Below are 18595 nucleotides of genomic sequence, written 5' to 3' on the forward strand. Positions count from 1 at the left end.
TGCAGTGACCAGTGACTCCGCCCCTATCTCACCCACAACTCGTCCAGGAAGGCTTTCATCATCTTGTAACACTGCACACTGCGATTACCTCTCCTTATTTCCCTTACCCACCTTCGCCTCCTTGGAGTGCTTGGCTTCACTCGGGCTCGGCGGATCAACAACGGGCCTTAGCGGCCTTAGTGCTGGGCGTAAATAAAGTTGTTTTTTTTTTCTTCTTTCCTTCCTTCAACTGGAGGTTCAGTCACCTTCCAACATTTTGGTTTTTGTATATTCATGACTCGTGAACTTTCAGAGCGAGAATGCCGAATTTTAGTAGCGACGATTAGGTGTGACGCGTGTATTATAACTCATCATGTTACGCTCGCACGCAAGTTTGGTCGCAAAGTAGCTCGCGGTGGTAGATGTAGCAGACAAAAGAAAAAAAAGCAAGCGACATAAACAAAAAAATCAACGCCCAACGTGGGGCTCGAACCCACGACCCTGAGATTAAGAGTCTCATGCTCTACCGACTGAGCTAGCCGGGCGGACGCGGGACCTCTCAAAAACATGTTTGGTCGCCTTTCGCCACCCGGTTAGGCATGAATTATGGAGAGAGCGAGAGCAGGGGTGGTGAACATAAAGCCGCAGAACTGGTCGGGAGGAGTTGTGTCAGCCGGAGAGCACCAGACGTGGCTTGAAGGGGCACTTTTGTGTCAGCTCACGCTGAGGGGTGAAATAGCCTGCGTTAACTAGCTACTACACCCTTCTTTTACAACCGCAGCGGTCCGGCTGCCGTTCTGGTAGGTTCTGGTGTGTGTGTGTGGGAGGGGGGGGGGGGACGCAAGCGTTGGGATCCCCTATCACTTCAGGTGACGGTACTGCGCATGCACAGTACCGTCGGCACAAACGCTAGGGGGCCCACTGTGGCGGAGCCAGTGCGCACGGCACTCTGTCGCGTCACCCCTCGCGTGATAGGAACGAGGGGTGACTTCGTTTTTTTTTTTCTTTGCTGCATTATCTTCGGGATCGGCTAACGCTCTGACGTATAATGACATATTAATTACTCTAAACATTTTGGGGGTGTTACATGCCAAAACTACGATATGATTATGAGGCACGCCGTAGTGGGTGACAAGGTTACGAGGCGTTATGGTTACAGTATCGAATTACTGTTCTTCAACGTCCGGTGTTCAATTTTGTTGAATTTTACTTATTTATTAATGGCGAAAACCTTAAGTGGTTCGTTGCAATGGCTGATACCCCCAAAACAGCTGCGTCTAGTTCAGTGAGACAAAAAATATCATCGTCAGGAAGGAAGCCGCGATAGCCCTAGCACTCGTTGCGGTGCCGAACGCTGCAATCGTGATCAGCGACTCGCAGGCGGCAATCCGCGGCTTCGCGCGTGGTCGTGTCTCGCGGGAAGCGGCCCGCATACTCCAAATTTCTGACGACGGCGACTCGCCCTCGCAACCCCAAAATTCTACGGTCTTCCTCCTCTGGACCCCGGCACACACCGATGTTCCGCTCGCGGGAAACGAGGCGGCCCACGCCACGGCTCGAGGTCTCACACGCCGAGCCGCCGCTGATTATGTGGCCGCCTCCGCCCCCGAGAGCGGGGCATCGGATCTGCCGGATCGGGACACTACAATAGAAACACAGCAACAAGAAACACACTGGGCGTGGGGCGATCGCCTAACCACGTTCAGAGACCTCACCCAACACTACAGACTTGAAAGACGCACATTCCCACCACCGCACGATAAATTGAACAGGAACGAGGCCGTAACATTACGCTTGCTCCACTATCTTACACTATCTCCCCGCTATCTTACACCACTGCTATCCGAGTTTGTATCCAACAGACGCGTGTAAAACATGCGGACACAGAGCAACGCTGCGACACATGCTCTGGGAGTGTGCCGGCAACAACGGTAATCAAAGCAGCTCCGTTGGCGACGCGTCCAGAATCGCGGCTGTTGCCAGAGTAGGACAAGGCTCGAGCTCCGTTCTTCCCAACGCCGCCCCAGATGCGGGAGCCGCCGGGGACCTTCTCCGTAGGCGTCGCCGCCGCTGGGAGGCGGCTATCAGAAGTTCAGAGCTGGCAGACCAGCTCTGGGCCGTCCGGCAAGCCAAAGATGCCGCTCGAGTCCAAGAACTTCGAGCCGTCACCTGAGGCCACCACATCAAGAACTGCCGGACTATTCTTTACTAAAGTTTCTTCTTCTTCTTCTTCTTCGTCAGGAATGGCTCATAACCCCGAAAGCAAGCGAAGATGCAATGGCTGAATATGAATGAAGAAACAAAAAAAAAGAAAGCAAGAGCGAAAGAAGGAACGAAAGAAAAGAAGAACGGCGGAAAGGAAGAGAGAAAGAAAGAACCTTTACGTAGTGCATTAGGTGCTCGCATGTGTCGTTGATGAAGTCGACCTTGAGCGCCATATGTTTACTTCACACTGCGGCTTTTTGTGTCTTGCAAGAAATCTGACCCCTCCGATCATGTAACTTAATGCGCTACAACGTGTGCAGCACGCTTTCACAGGAGTGTAACACGCTGCCGAACTTTTATTTATTTATTTATTTATTTATTTATTTATTAATCCTGAGGATATATCTACATATACATCCGGAACATCGTGACGGCCAGTGGCCCCAGGGACACACACTCCAGTGGCCGCAAGGGCAAATAACCCAGCAGCACATCATCGACCCGAACTTTGACTCTGCACAATCATTTAGGGATCGGCCCACGAAGAAAGGCTAGAAGCATATCCGATACGGACAACTGTGGGTAACACGCTAAGAAAGACCACTGCATTTAAAATAAGACTTGAAGTACCGGCTAAGTATGCGTTACTATATGTGCATCAGTGTACCGATAAGTGAAACATATAAAGAAGCTCACATCAAGCACGAGATGGGACATATGTCATTTGTTCCTGTTTTCTTTCTTTTGTGTGTGTGTGTGTGCGTGCGTGCGTGTGCGTGCGTGCGTGTGTGTACGTGCGTGTGTGTGTGTGTGTGTTTGCCCTGTCCACGAAAAATCCTAGAGAAACAGCGCGTATACGCTGCAGTGGTCCTTTATAAAAGCGAAAAACAAATGTGTAGAAGAATCACTCGGACCAATCTGAGATGAAAAACATGCGCTTTCGAATCTTCTTTAGGCTAAGCTGCCTTCCTGTCGATCCCGCCAAAAATGTCTACAGGCCCCCAGGCATCTGAAGCTGTTCTCATGTCTCTCTCTCTTTTTTTTCCCTCGACTTAATCCCGCGCCTACATGGACACAGCGTCACGAATATGTCGAGCGTAATAATACTTTCCACACGAAATTCTAGCAGGAACATCTAACCACGAACACGGGCGCGTTGCAGGGGTGAGACAGCAGCAGCAGCTTTTGAAGAAATTTTTGAAGCAAAAAAAAAAAAACATCTTGGTTTTGGAGCAGAATATCTTGAATGTGGAGCAGGCTAACAAATGACATTTACGGAGCAGCAAATTTTTAATTTCGAGCAGTATACACTCCGGATGGGCAGCTGCTCAATGAAGTAAATGTTCGCAATTTTTACTCTAATCCTTTCCTTTTTTGCATTAACTCGGTCCTGCAGTCATACATATCCGACTTCAGAGGGCGCAAAAAAAAAAAAAAGAAAAATGAGCACTGTTTTCCGCTTACCAGGTACGATGAGCGCCCTATCATTCTAACTCCTATATAGTTCGGATATAAGTCGGAACAGCATTCTGGGTCTCCACCACTGCGCAAAAATGAGAAAAACTCTCATTTTATAGGTGAACACATAAAGGCGCTAGGCGCTTATTTCGAGCAAAGTTCTCGTTTCCGCGCGATGCTCAGACCCCCAGCGCAGCTCCAGGAAGGGTATACTAGAGGAACTTGTATGTACGTATATGGCGTATCGGCAGGGACCACGTGACAATGTGCACGTTCACCACATCAAAGTAAAGGCTGCACGTGTTTTGGGTTTTTTAAGACGAAATTTCAGCGAACTTCCATTTAACTTAAAACAACAACTGTATTTCACTCATGTGCGCTCATTGTTGGAGTACGCATGCGTTTGCTGGGATCCGTATACCAAAGAGCTGGCCGATACGCTTGAAAAAAATACAGAATAGGGCAGTGTATTCGTTCTAGATAATTGGGATCGTCAACTTAGCATGAGAGAAAGCAAACGTAAACTTAAATGGGAAGACTTGAAAGATCGTAGACGAAACCTCAGGTTGAAAATTTTCCATAATATCTACCATTCTAAAACTGGAATCGATAAGGAGAAGTACATTCAAGAGCCGTCCTATATATCCCAAACAAGGGACCACAGTCTCAAAGTAAATGAATTTTCCTTTAAAGGTGACGTCTTGTGCTATTCATTTTTTGTTAGATGTATAAGAGAGTGGAATGATCTTCCGCCTATGATTGTATCCAATGTGTCGAATGATGATTTTTACCGCGCTTTGTGTAATTAGTTTCCTTATTTGTCTCAAATATGATGCTTATTTTTATGTATCCCCCTGCTGTAATGCCTGCAAAGGCGAAGCAGGTATCAAATAAATAAATGAATAAAATAAACGTGATGCCGTCCGAGCGGCTTGCGTATACGACAGCGTGTATATATATACCATCACGCAGCTCCGTTCACGCTTGGCTTTAGATGGGTTCTTTGCACGCTGCACGCGCATTCTTCCAATAGTTCGAACCATAATTTCTTTAAAAATGCTTTGTAAACCAATGTGGTGACAACCATTAGTAGTGGCTTTGCGAGTTTACAAGCACGCTGTTCCCCCATAATTGCGGCTGACGTGTAGCGCTTCGGCGTTCACGCCGTGAATTATTATAGACGCGCGCTGGCCTCTTTACTCAATAACCTTATCGAAATCACCGCCGCACGTGCTTCTGTATACCCGCGGCCTATATTCGCGCTACGTTACCGACCCAATCAGGTTCCCATGCAGTGCGCGTTCTTTCGCGCGTTATCGGTTTCGATCGGCAGAAACATGACCGTTACTAGATCTTGCCGTTGAGTGCGGGAGTTGGCCGACGTTGAGGAGGACTTTGAGAACTGAAGGTTTATTTACATTATTTACAGTAATACCACAAAGTAATGAACAGTCAAAAGTCATCGACGGCCGGCAGCAAATCGGACGCTGCGGCCCGTGGCAGGAAGGACGAAAAAAAAAAACTCATCTCCCTGTCTCGCGTTTAACCCCTTTGGTCTCTCGGCGTCACGTCATTTTCGGCAAATCGTGGAGCCAGCTCAGGTGTCGTCATTTTCCTCCAATGATAGGCGCCCGTGCAAGTGCCGTCACATTCGGCCAACGGGGAACGCTCCAAGGGTTCCATTGTCCGAGGGTTGACTTGCCTCCGACGTCGCCTCCTCGCCTGGAAGCGCTCAGCTGGAGGAGACGGGTTGTCCTCGAACGACCTTCCAGAGCCGCAAAACAGCTTTGCTCGGGACCAAGATCAACTACCTGGAACCGTGCCAGCCTCCCGTTACACTTTCGGGAAGAGTCAAGCAGGGGGGGGGGGGGGGGGAGAGACAATAGCTCGACATGCGGCTCATGAGGTGGGGGTCGCCAACCTGACTGACGGATCCGATAACGTGGTAGCTAGACGCGCCCCGGCGCACCATAACTGGAATGCGACGGTGATTGGATGTGGTCGGGGAACTTGAGTGATGCCAGGAAAAGGGTTCGTATTCAACACCGTGTACTTTGATCCTTCATTTGCGTTTCCACATTAAACGTCTTATTTTTACGGCTTATTATCACATAACTACAGAATGGGTACCAAGGCAAGGAAAGCGCATGTCGGGTATGGCAGAAAGTTAGGTGGCGTGATGAAATTAGAAAATTTGCAAGCGCAACTTGAAATCAGCTAGCGCAAGACATGGTTATAATTGGAGATCGCTGGGAGAGGCCTTCGTCCTGCAAGTGAATCATAAGAATAGGCGGCGGCGGCGGCCGCCGCCGCTTTAAGCATGCGTTTAACACGGTTGTGTTGCGGTGACTCTGGGATTGCAGTGTATAACTTTGTATCGAAGAAACTTCCGTTATTCCAACCCCTTTACGATTCCCTTGGTGGTAAGACACATACTCCATCTCAACAAGTCGTTTCAGTAGTTTACAACGCCTCATACCAACTGAAAGCACGAGGCGTATACGCGCAACGTCCTTGCGCAGCGGAATATATAGTTCCGCATGTAACAGTCTGATTAATGTGATTGCTAGCGGGATCTTTAGAGTAATATTCTTGCTTGGCATATACATGATACATTACAGCGATACGTGGCGTGTTATGGCCTTTGCGCATGCGCGTCATATACCGCGGATTACAGTTGCGGTGAGCAGACGACGCGGCGCTGATCAACGCATTTTGAGGAACATTAGGTGTTCCTCAATGGCTATTAGGAGTCCTGCAGCTTCCGCAGCGCCGCAAACGACTTGTGAGATGGAGTATAGAGCACCAGGCTAGCAAATGTTAGTATTCGACAAAAGCGGTAACATTCTTACAATATGGGCGCTTAGGATGGACCTTAAACCGAATGTCCTTAGACTAAGCGAATCGGAACCCAATTCGAAGTGCTCGAATTTACATTTTACTACGGGTAGTCACGCCGCGCACGTAAGCGAAACAACCGCACTCAAATGAAATGAGCACGATGAATATATTAACAGGCATCTCCCGACGCCAGATGAACGCACCAGCAAAGCGCGTTTGGCACACTGGCCCCTTGTGCAGGCCTTATCTCGCACGCGCGTTGGCGTCATGCGGAATGAGTATGAAGATATTCAAATTATTAAATCCCCGACCAAACACGAACACAGGTTGGCGGGAGTGCTAATTTATTCGTGCATAATTACAGGCGAATGCGCAAGCTGGAATGGCGCGATACTCGACGACTGCGGTGACTCCCGATATCCTTAAGGATGAATTTAACAAAACCTACTCTTAAAAGAGAGGGGCCGTAATATTTACCAGCTATAAATACTATAACACATTAGTAAGTGAAGGTAGCAAGGTGATAGTTGAATCTTGAACCACACCCGAGCACTTGCGAAACAATGCGTCTGCATATATCCAAGCTGATCCACAACATGCCCACTGGCGGCTCCGTCAAAGCTACAACTTGCGTGAGATGTACACATTTGTCCGTAAATATACTCGGTCCTGTTCCTCATGTCAACAAGGAAATGGATACGACATAAGTGGACATTACATCACACTCCAGAAATTTGAAAAAAACGTGCTGTGCTGGAGTATCTGACTTTCTTGCTGGTCAATGCCGCAAAAGAAGTACGTGCTATACATATTTAACGACACCAGCCATCAGTATGCCTAGATGCATATTGTTACGGAAGGATGAAAGAAGAGAGAGGAAGAATATCGCGAAACGCTGGCTGCTGCGTATTGTTCGTGGTCAGCCATCTTAACTACTTTGACTCATCTTGTGTATATATTGTAAATACAGTCTTTCTATACTCCCAACTTCCCCGAAACATATTGGTGGGAGGTGCGGGATACCATAGCTGGAAACGGAGCTTCGCAGTGGACGTCGCATCACCGTCCGCTTCATGAATGACGGTGAGCTCGCGAGATCAACGTCGTCGCCTACGTCACCGTTGCCAGCTACGTCGCTGTCACCTTCGGTTGTGGTTGTGCAACCCAAGGATCCTGGAACTTTCTGCGGGACCGATGGCGCTGACGTTGAGGAGTGGGTGGCTATAGGTACGATCGCGTGAGTGGAATCAACAGATGGGACCCTGCGCTTATGCTAGCTAACCTTTTGTACCTAAGAGGCACGGCAAATGTGTGGTACGAAAACCACGAAGAGGAGCTAACCAGCTGGGACCAAAGCAAAGACAAGTTGACAGAGTTGTTTGGCAAACCAGCCGGCCGTAAAATTGCTGCAAAGCAGGAACTGGCCTCCCGTGCCCAATCCCCCACGGAGTACTATACCTAGTATATCCAGGACGTGCTGGCACTTTTTCGTAAACCCGATCACGGTACGACAGAAGCTGAGAAGATCGGGCACGTACACGTGCTTAAGGGCATTGCTAACGACGCCTTTAATCTGCTCATGTGCAAAAGCTACTCTACAGTTGATACTATCATTAAAGAGTGCCGACAATTCGAGTAGGCCAAAAGCCGACGCGTCTTGCAACCATTCGCCAGACTTCCCAATACTGCCGCAACGTCGACGTGTGAAGATCAACCCGCACAGCAGCATGCGTCGCCGTCAGAGGACGTGGTGCGAATCGTTCGACGTGAACTGAATGCGATGGCGCCCGCAGCTTTCTGTTCGCGTACCCCTGATACTACCACATTTTCAGTTCCCCTCGTACGAGCCATCGTTCGCCAGGAACTTGAAAACATTGGTTTACATTCTGTGAGTGCTGTCGCCAATCCCAGAGCCAGCGAACGCCCTTCCACTATTTTCGCTCCACCCCGACGCTTCTCTCCGCGTTATATCAAACCGACTGAGTGGAGAACTGCGCAAGACCAGCCGATATGTTTCACCTGTCGCCGCATTGGTAATGTCGTCCGATACTGTCGCACCTCGTGGCCCTCAACACCTCGCACGCCGACCAACCTGAGCCGTTTTAATGGCAATATCCGCAATGTCTCGCCCACCGCCGAGTCTTAACAGCGCCGACAACTCTGCTAGGAGCACGTGGTACAGTCGCTCACCATTGCTACGGTGTACTAGAATAGTATCTAGTACACTGTACCATTGCTGCGCGGACACCAGTCTCGTTCACCGCAAACGTGTCGCCCATCTTTCCGTTCACCGCAGCCACGTCGCCTTTCGTCCCCTGTGGCTTTTGGCCGCACCCTTTCGGAAAACTAAGATATGCAGCCCTCAGAGGTGGTGCTGCATTGCCTATTACTGCAGAATCCTCTGTCTGTGCCCACAAGGAGAAGTGTGATTGACGTCAAAATAGACGACGTACCTGTCCAAGCACTCGTCGACACTGGAGCCCACGTCTCTGCGATGAGTGCTAGCCTACGTGCGACGTTTGAAGAAGGTCCTCACCCCAGCAGCTGCCTGAGTGCTTTGTGTGGCCGACGGCGGCGTGCTGGCTGTTCTTGGAATGTGCACCGTGCGTTTAAGTATAGCCGGCCACCCTACTTCGGTTCTCTTTGCTGTGATCGAACTCTGCCCTCACCACGTTATCCTTGGATTGGACTTTTTATCCACTCATTCTGCTTTCATCGACTGCGCCGACCAGCGTTCTTCAGTTAGAACTGCCTCAACTCACCGATGCTCCGAGTACCGCCTCATCGCACTTGTGTTCGCTGCACGATGTGCGTCTGTCACTCGAGGCAGTTACGTCACTTTGACTACCCAGCCAAAGGTTCCTGACAAATTATATGTGCTTCGCCCCATCTTCGACGTGCTTTTGAACCGGAACGTTGCTGTTCCGCATACGCTGGTCATGGTTACCAATAACGACGTCGTTCTACCGCTTCTGAATTTCAGCCTGTGCCCTCAAGTGATTCCGGCCGGCAGGTTCTTGGCCAGCGTTTCTATAGAGGTTCCGAATTTGACATCGAGAGTCTGAATGCCGAGAGTGGTTTATTAGCGCCAATTGCAGCTCACAGCTCTGGTACCTTAACGGATGACTTCGCGAAAATTATTGCACCTGGCCTCACCTCGGGCCAGGCCCCGGACATACGTCTCCTGCTTGAATTGTACAGTGACATCTTTGATTTCGGCGACAGGCCTTTAGGCCAAACATCTGTTGTTCACCACCGTATGAACACTGGAGACACGAATCCTATTTGTCGGCATCCCTATCATGCATCGCATGCTGAACGTCGAGTCATCCAATCAGAATGGACAAAATGCTGAGCAAAAGGGTCATCGAGCCATCAGGCAGCCCTTGGGCTTTGCCTATCGTCCTTGTCAAAAAGAAAGATGGTACCTGGCGTTTTTGCGTCCATTATCGCCACTTAAACAAAATCACACGAAAAGACATCTACCTACTACCACGCATCGATGACATGACACCTAGGACTGCTTGCACGGAGCTAAATACTTCTCGTCCATCGATCTTCGATCCAGCTACTGGTAGATTTCAGTTGATGAAATTGTCCGCGAGAAGATCGCCTTCATCACGCCGGATGGCTTATATCAGTTCAAAGACATGCCCTTTGGCCTATGCGATGCTCCTGCGACATTTGAACGTAGAATGGAGTCTCTTCTGCAAGGCCACAAATGTACCACCTGTCTTTGTTACCTTGACGACGTTATTATTTTTTCTCCTACGTTCGGCAGCCACCTTAACCGACTCGCTGCCATTCTTGCGGTCTTCCGAAAAGCCGGCCTCCAACTGAACTCCACGAAGTGTCAATTCCGGCGCCGTCAGATTACCGTGGTGGGACACCTCGTTGACGCATCCGATGTCCAACCAGCTCCGGAAGAAGTTCGCGCCATACGCAGTTTCACTGTGCCACGTTCTGCTTCTGACGTGCGCTGCTTCGTCGGTCTGTGTTCTTACTTTCCTCGTTTCGTCAAAAACTTCGCCAACGTTGCTCGGCCTTTGACAGATCTTCTAGACAACACGCCATTCTCACTTATCATGCAGGCTCACGCGTTCGCCGCTCTCATCGAGTTTCTGACCACTCCTCCCACCCTTGCCGACTTTGATCCATCTGCACTGACGCAAGCGGCCATGGCATCGGCGCTGTTCTCGCCCAACACCAGAATGGTATCGAGCGCGTGATAGTTTACGCCAGCCACATGCTGTCATCTGCTGAGAGGAATTACTCCATCACCGAGCGGGAGTGCTTGGCTTTAGTTTGAGCAGTTGCGAAGTTCCGGTCATATTTGTAAAGCCGCACGTTTTCGGTCGTTACAGACCACCACGCACTCCGCTGGCTGCCTTCCCTCCGGGACCCGACAGGACGGCTTGGTCGCTGCGCTTTGCGGCTCCAGGAATTTTTGTTTATTGTTAATTACAAGACTGGACACCTCCACAAGGACGCTGACTGCTTCTCTCGTCACCCCGTGGATCCCCCTGATCCTGCTGCGCATGATCCGGTGACCTGCGTGATGGCTTTTACTGACATGACCGACATGCGCACTGAACAACAACGCGACGTATCCTTACAGTCCATTATCGCCGGAGTGCAATATGGCAGTACTGACGGCACGTGCCGCATGTTCCTGCTGCACGACGGCATCCTCTACTGCCGCAACGTCAACCATGACGGCCCTGAGTTGCTCCTTGTCCTTCCTCGTCATCTGCGATCCGTCACTCTCGAACAACTTCACGATGCACCGACGGCGGGACACCTCGGAGTTATGCCTGTATACGACCGCGTACGACGCCAGTTCTTCTGGCCGGGTCTCAACCGCTCTGTGCGTCGTTATGTCCCAACTTGCGAATAGTGTCAGTGCCGGAAGTGTCAGTGCCTCCCTTGCCACCTGTTGGACGACTCCGTCCAATTGAAGTTCCCTATGAACCGTTCTTTCGCGTAAGCCTTGACCTGCTTGGCCCTTTTCCGACGACGACTAGAGGGAATAAGTGGATAGCCTTCGCTACCGATTACGCGACACGTTACGCGATAACAAAGGCGTTGCCGACTAGTTGCGCAACAGACGTCGCCGATTTTCTCCTCCACGACGTCATTCTCCACCACGGTGCACCTTGACACTTACTTGCAGACCGCGGCCGCTCATTCTTGTCTCGAGTGGTCGACAACTTCCACTCTTGTGCCTCTGAACACAAACTGTCCACCGTCTACCACCCACAAACGAACGGTCTTAAGGAAGGTCTCAACCGAACAATTACAGAGATGCTGTCGATGTACGTCTCCAATGATCTCCGCGACAATGACGCCACGCTGGCCTGCGTGACGTTCGCGTATAACTCCTCCCGACATGACACTGTGATATATTCACCCTTTTATCTTTTGCATGGTCGCGACCCCACATTGCCATTTGACACCATCCTACCTTCTGTGCCACGTGTTGCAACTGTGTACGCCCGTGAAGTCTTCACATGGCACGTCAAGTCGCCCGATCTCGTTTATTAGCCTCGCAGCATATACAAAAAGAACGTTATGACCGGTGCCATCGCGATGTTAAGTTCGCGCCAGGTGCTGTGAGACCGTGACCTATTCAACAACTGCGCGGAATATTATTACTGTATCACAAGTTACCATTTTTACAATTCACCTCAAATGTGAAGTTTTGATGAAAATGAACGGGATATAAAGATCAAAATAAAAAATAACATCGTAAGTTTTTCTCAAAATCTCATAAACAACTGTTCACAGGCACTTGAAAAAGAATATTAATAGACATGTTGCATTATATTGTTTTTAATGACAATATAGGTGATAGAAATGAGTTTCGCCAGAATGTAGCTAGGTGCTAAGAAAAAAGGACATCGGGGTAAAAAGAATGTGTATAAGGCTCTGACTTGCCTAAACTTGACTATGATTGTGACAGAAATGCAGTTTTGGCGTTATGGTTAATACTTATTCATAAAAGAAGTGCGTTTAGTACAATACTCATTCCATTTAATGGGAATAAGGCAGTGTCAACATAATCTTTACATGGCTCTTTTATTTAAAAGCATGTGTGCGCAGCTTACAGCGTAGATAATTTGTTCACTCTGTTAACGAAGGTTTGTATTTTTTGTGTGCTACAGAATTAACGGTTAACTCTCTGTGAATGTGCACAGGTAACATAATGTACGGCAGGTAAATGCCTCTGAAAATGTCGTACAGGTCATTATATAAACGTCATTATATAACAGAAGATGCAGTGGTGGGAGTGGCGATGGTGGTGGTTCGGTCAGGGTTAGCTAGAGATAGTTCCAGCTGCCAGCTGCCTAAAACTGCCAAAACTACCTTTCTGTAGCAATCATGGTCAAGTATAGGCAAGTCAGAGCCTTATGCACATTCTTTTTTTACTCCGATGTCCCTTTTTCTTAGCACCTTGCTGCATTCTGGCGAAGCTCTCATTCCCACCCCCTATATTGTCATTACAAACAAAATATAGCAACATGATATTTTAATATTCTTTTCGAAGTGCCTGTGAACAGCTGTTTATGAGATTTTGAGAAAAATTTACGATGTTTCTTTGTTTATGTTGATCTTTATATCCCGTTCATTTTCGTCAAAACTTCACATATGAGGTGAATTGTAAAAATGGTAATTTATGATACAGCAACAATTTTCCGCACATTTGTTGAATAGGTCAAGGTCTCACAGTCCACCAAACTTCAAAAGGCTACACGGATTGGTTTAGTTGATAAAAAAGCGTAAATATAGCAACTTTTGAAAAATTTTAAGCAGTTATTCTAAAACACTTCCATTCCTCAAACTTCCACTTCCTCAAACAGTGCTGGCTGACCCTTCTTTACATCTATGTTTTACAGACAAAAATATATTCTTTGTAGCTGTAATATCTTGTACTTCACGTTGTGAATTTGCGAGAATGCCTTGTGCTTGAATAGGCGCCTCCATATACTGAAGAATTTCGCTATTTCTTTCCTCCTAAAATATTAATTTGACAAAGAAGCCACATTCACAATCCTGCTACCGAGTGATTATGTGCATAAAATATAAAATATTCAATGGAATCTAAAATATAAATTTTTTTCACCCGTGTTGATCTCTCGTGGAATCACCCTGGCACTACTTAATCTGAAAACTAAGACATCAGCTCCATGTGCCAGGTGGCATGTGTGGTGCCTGAACACTGAAGAAGCGAAACTCAGGGCTGCCTTAATCATCACCGAAAATCTTTTCCATATCCATCCAGTAAACTACTGAAACCTTAGGTTATTTTCACATATTTCTCCATAGCTTTCGACATTCATTCTCCTTTATAGCATGGTTTCAGGAAAGGCCTTTCGGCTATCACACAACCAGCCACGGAACTTCACAGCTTTGAAAAATTGTTAATATATAAGGGTTATTATGTCTGATGTCTAACAGTACAACGGCCTGGAATTACTAAAGAATGCAATGAATGCTGCATGATACATTCAATAATTAAAAATAGATTGCTCCAAAATAATAAATATTGGCTGTATACAAGGCTAAAATTACTAGCTGTATAGGAGTGTAAAATATATATACAGTTAAATTACAAGCGTATAAGTGATGTTTGTGTTTGCCAAATTGCATGAAGAGATGAGAAGATAAAGCATTTGAACTGGTGTGGTCTTTTACCAAGCACTCTGGGCCTTTCCATAGCCCTTACGCACAATGGTTTGGAAGCTGGCACTCCAATGCACTGCAGCATTGCAGCTTAAGCTTTCAACTGGAGGCAATGCTATGACATAAGGCTTAGAGGACACTGTATATATCCAGTATACCTACATCACTGAAAAACGTACCTGACAGTTTTGTTATTGAAAAGTAGATTGTTGCCAAGGAAAAGGGCTGTACTGAAAGGTACACAGGTGCACATTATATCGCACTTCCTGTCACAGCCTATGCAAGGCTGACCGTATTTGTCAAATAAAAATAAAAATATAATGTCTGTAATGGAATACAATATTGTTGTTATACTGTTTTATGGATACACCTATTTTATAGACATATCTTATGGCTAGACTACCTGTTCTACTTAAAGACATGGAGAACAGGTAGACCCTCCAAACTTGTTGCATGTTGATGGCTCACTGATCACCAGAAGGTAAGAATGTGTACATGCCACCCATTTCTAATCTCCACATTCCAAATTCTAGCCACCTTGCTTGTCTTTCCATTGGGATCAGGCTGCACTAAGCGTAAAAAAAGCAAAAACAAAAAGCATAATCTCATTGCCAAACAAAACATGCGTCCAAGTGTGCATGCTGCTGACTAGACTTGTGCCTGATCCCGTTATCTTGGGACGAGGTGTAACACGAGAGTGTAGAAGCACCACCTTCCATTCACTTCGTCTCGACTGTCTTACCATTTGGTCAGTCACTGTTACTGATGTGAATGTAACCGCATGCTCAATAACACTTATGCTTTCCCGTCATTGTAACAAATTAATGAGCGAAATAATTGAAACGTTTTCTATCAATAGATTAGAAGACAAATGCATTAGCCAGGCTTATTCTGCGACCCTCGTGACCAAGAAATGCAATTATCTAGATGTCGTGTGTGCTAGAGTGAAATTATTGCTCGTTACATTTTTATTTTTGGCCCATTTTTGATATTTACACATGTCTACTCTACCATGCTCTGTCATTGTTTTTTATCACGTGGCTTTGTGAATCTACTTTTGTGATTTATACTTCTGGTTGTGTATATCGTCACGTAGCAGTGACGGTGAAGAAGGCAGCAGGGGCCTTTGACAGCCACATACAGACATTTTGGGGAAGGGAGGATGTGTCCTGCGTGCCCTGCCCGGTATATGTCACTGACGTTGCTACGGGAGTTGAGCACTTGGGGAACATTTCTTAGTCAACTTTAGGTGATCTCTAAGCCCAAGTGATGGGTCGTCTAAGGGTCACTCCAGGGCAAAGTCTCTGAAGAGATATTTCCTGTGTCCGGGTAAGGTCACAGGGAAGGAAGCAGACTTACCGGGGAAGTAAGGCACATATTTACGTGTCCCACCAGAGGTAAGATTCCAGTGCCTGGTGAAGAGCATGGGGATCAGATGGAAGGAATACAGCTCGGTGTCATATTTGAGGCAGGTGATTGAGTCACTTGGTCTGCCCAAGTGGCTGAACCAATTCCATCTATGCCATTGCACTCAGTGCACCTCAATACTGAGATGTGAGGAAGTGTAGAGTCCGTGAATTTATTCACATATTAGTAGCATTCTTGATTGTAACTTCTTTGAGCTGCTTCACAGCTGTAAGTCATTAAGTCTTTTATCGTAAGTGATCAAGAGTGAATTGCACTATTGTGATGTTGGGTGCTGTACAAATCGACTTCGTGGCATCATGTGAGTCTTGCAATTCACGTAGTAGTGAGTTGGGTGTTTCGGCCTTGCAAGTCAAGAAAAAACCAATATCGGGATGAGATGGGCTCACATAGCTTTGTTATGCTCAGCATGTCACAGATGCTCATTTCTGGTAAGTCTCACAAGATGCCATAGCGCCATGTTGTGTCACAAGCTTTTTTTTATATCTGGAAATATATAGATACAATGAATCTGATGGGCTCAATGTATACCACTTGTCATTGATCGTCAACTTGCCCTTTCTAAAGCCACATTGATACGGATTATTTAGCTTTCTAGAGAGTGTAGGAGACGACGATTTATCATTTTCTCGAAGACTTTGCATAGACAGCTGCAGTAAGTACCACAGACCTATTGCTAGCTGCCAAAGATGGATCCTAAACTTGCTTCCTCGAGAAGAGGAATTACAATGGCTTTCTTTTTTATGCAGAACAAAGGTGCCCGAAATGACAGATCTGTTTTATAATTTAAGGGATCATTAGTGTTTCAGGATGCAAGTGTTTTATATCTCGTGTATGTAGAACTCGATCAAGTGCCAGGGACAGACTTATTACAGAAATTTAAGGAGTATTTAAGCTCACAATGATAATGGCTATAATGTGGAGCATACTTGAAGTTTAGTTGTTTTCCTTCAGCCATTTCATATAAAGGAATCTTAATAATGTGCATCACTACAGGAAACAGGTTCAAAATGTGAAGCTCCCACCCTCCCAGGTCCATTCCTTACCTGACCTCATAATGTGTTCCCTTAATTGATGATCAGCGGTCAGTGGCAAAGCATGGCTTTGCTTCTGTTTTAGCCTTCCAATCCCAATAAGCAATGCCCACGACTGGGTCACCTTTTATTATACTTACAGATAGTCTTGACTACATTTTCAAGATCTTCGGGACCGGCCCAGTTTACTATTACACTATCAAGGATCCGCTCATTTTAATCGACGATATTCACGAGGACGCGGCTAATCCCGGGAACGCAGGAAAAGAAAGCTTCTGTTTATAATTGAGCATAATGGTCGCGTCCGGATCGGTTTCTCTGCGATCCGAGTCAGTAATATTTGCAAAGATATGATGACATTAAGACGCACGGCGCTGCAGCAAACTGGGTGTCAAAAGTGGTTCACTGGTTGTTTCGATCTCGAAAACGAATCGCGGTGACAGACTTTTGTATGGTAGACAGCTAGCAATGAACTCGTATGGGCCCGACCCTTTGAGGAAACATTCGGGTGACAGTGCGAAAACCGCAGTTTCACGTATCCGTCACACTGTATATAAATCTATATTTCGGCGTTCGGAGACTGCTGTAAACACAGCGTGTGGTTCCGGGGATTAGCCGCGTCCTTGTGCGTATCGTCGAGTAAAATGAGCGGATCCTTGAAAGAGTAATAGTAAACTGGGCCGGTCCTGAAGATGTTGATAATATATTCAAGATAATGTATAATGAAAAGTGACCCAGGCGTAGGCCTTGCTTGTTGGGCTCGGAAGGCTTAAACAGAAGCAAACCCATGCTTCAATTGCCATTGGCTAATTATCAGTTAAGGGAACACATTACGAGGTCCGGCGAAGAATACACCTGGGGAGGGTGGGAGCTTGACATTTCGAACCTATTTTCTATAGTGATGCACATTATTAAGATTCTTTTATGTGAAATTGCTGAACGAAAACAAGTAAACTTGAAGTACGCTCCACATTATAGCTATTATCATACTGAGCTTAAAGCCTCCTTAAATTTCTGTAATAAGTCTGCCCCTGGCACTTGATCGAATTATACATACACGAGATATTAAAACACTTGCATCCTGAAACACTAATAATTCTTTAAATTATAAAAAAAATCTGTCAATCGTTCTGCATAATAAAGAAAGCCATTGTAATTCCTCTTCTCAAGGAAGCAAGATTAGGATCCATCTTTGGCAGCTAGAAACAGGTCTGTGATACTGTAGCTGTCTATGCAAAGTCTTCGAGAAAGTGACAAATCATCATCTCCTACACTTTCTAGAAAGCTAAATAAGCCGTATCAATGCGGCTTTAGGGAGGGCAAGTTGACTATCGATGACAATTGGTATACACTGAGCCCATCAATTCTTTCTATCTACATATTTCCAGATATAGAAAAGGCGTGTTACACAACATGGCACTATGGAATCTTGTGAGGCTTACCAGAAATAAGCGTCTGTGACATGCTGAGCACAACAAAACTATGTGAGCCCATCTCACCCCGCTATTGGTTTTTCATCACGTTTAAGGCAGAAACGCACTCGCTACTACATGAATTGCAAGCCTCTCACGATGTCATCTAGTCCATCTGTACAGCACCCATCATCACAATAGTGCAAGTCCTTCTCTATCACTTACGATAAAAGATTCAATCACTAACTGTAGTGAAGCAGCTCAAACAAGTTACAGTTAAGGATGCTACAAATCTGTCAATAAATTCACAGACTCTACACTTCCTCACATCTCAGTATTGAGGTGCACTGAGTACAAGGGCACAGGTGGAATTGGTTCAACCATTTGGGCAGACCAATTGGCTCAATCAACTGCCTCATTTGTGACACCTAACTGTATTCCTTCATCTAATCCCCATGCTCTTCACCACACACTGGAATCCTGCCTCTAGCGCTGGTGGGACATTTATATATGTGCCCTACTTCCCCGATAAGTCTGCTCCTTGCCTGTGACCTTACC

The 18595-nt window shown here is 46.7% G+C and overlaps 1 non-coding gene across 1 annotated transcript; it reads right to left on the reverse strand.

Annotated features, from left to right (window-relative positions):
- Positions 1–451: 451 nt before the first annotated feature.
- TRNAK-CUU (transfer RNA lysine (anticodon CUU)) lies at positions 452–524 on the reverse strand. The gene has a single exon. It is a non-coding gene; the product is annotated as a tRNA-Lys (tRNA).
- Positions 525–18595: the final 18071 nt, after the last annotated feature.

Source organism: Dermacentor andersoni, chromosome 4 (genome assembly GCF_023375885.2).
Source record: "Dermacentor andersoni chromosome 4, qqDerAnde1_hic_scaffold, whole genome shotgun sequence".
NCBI classification, from domain to species: domain Eukaryota; kingdom Metazoa; phylum Arthropoda; class Arachnida; order Ixodida; family Ixodidae; genus Dermacentor; species Dermacentor andersoni.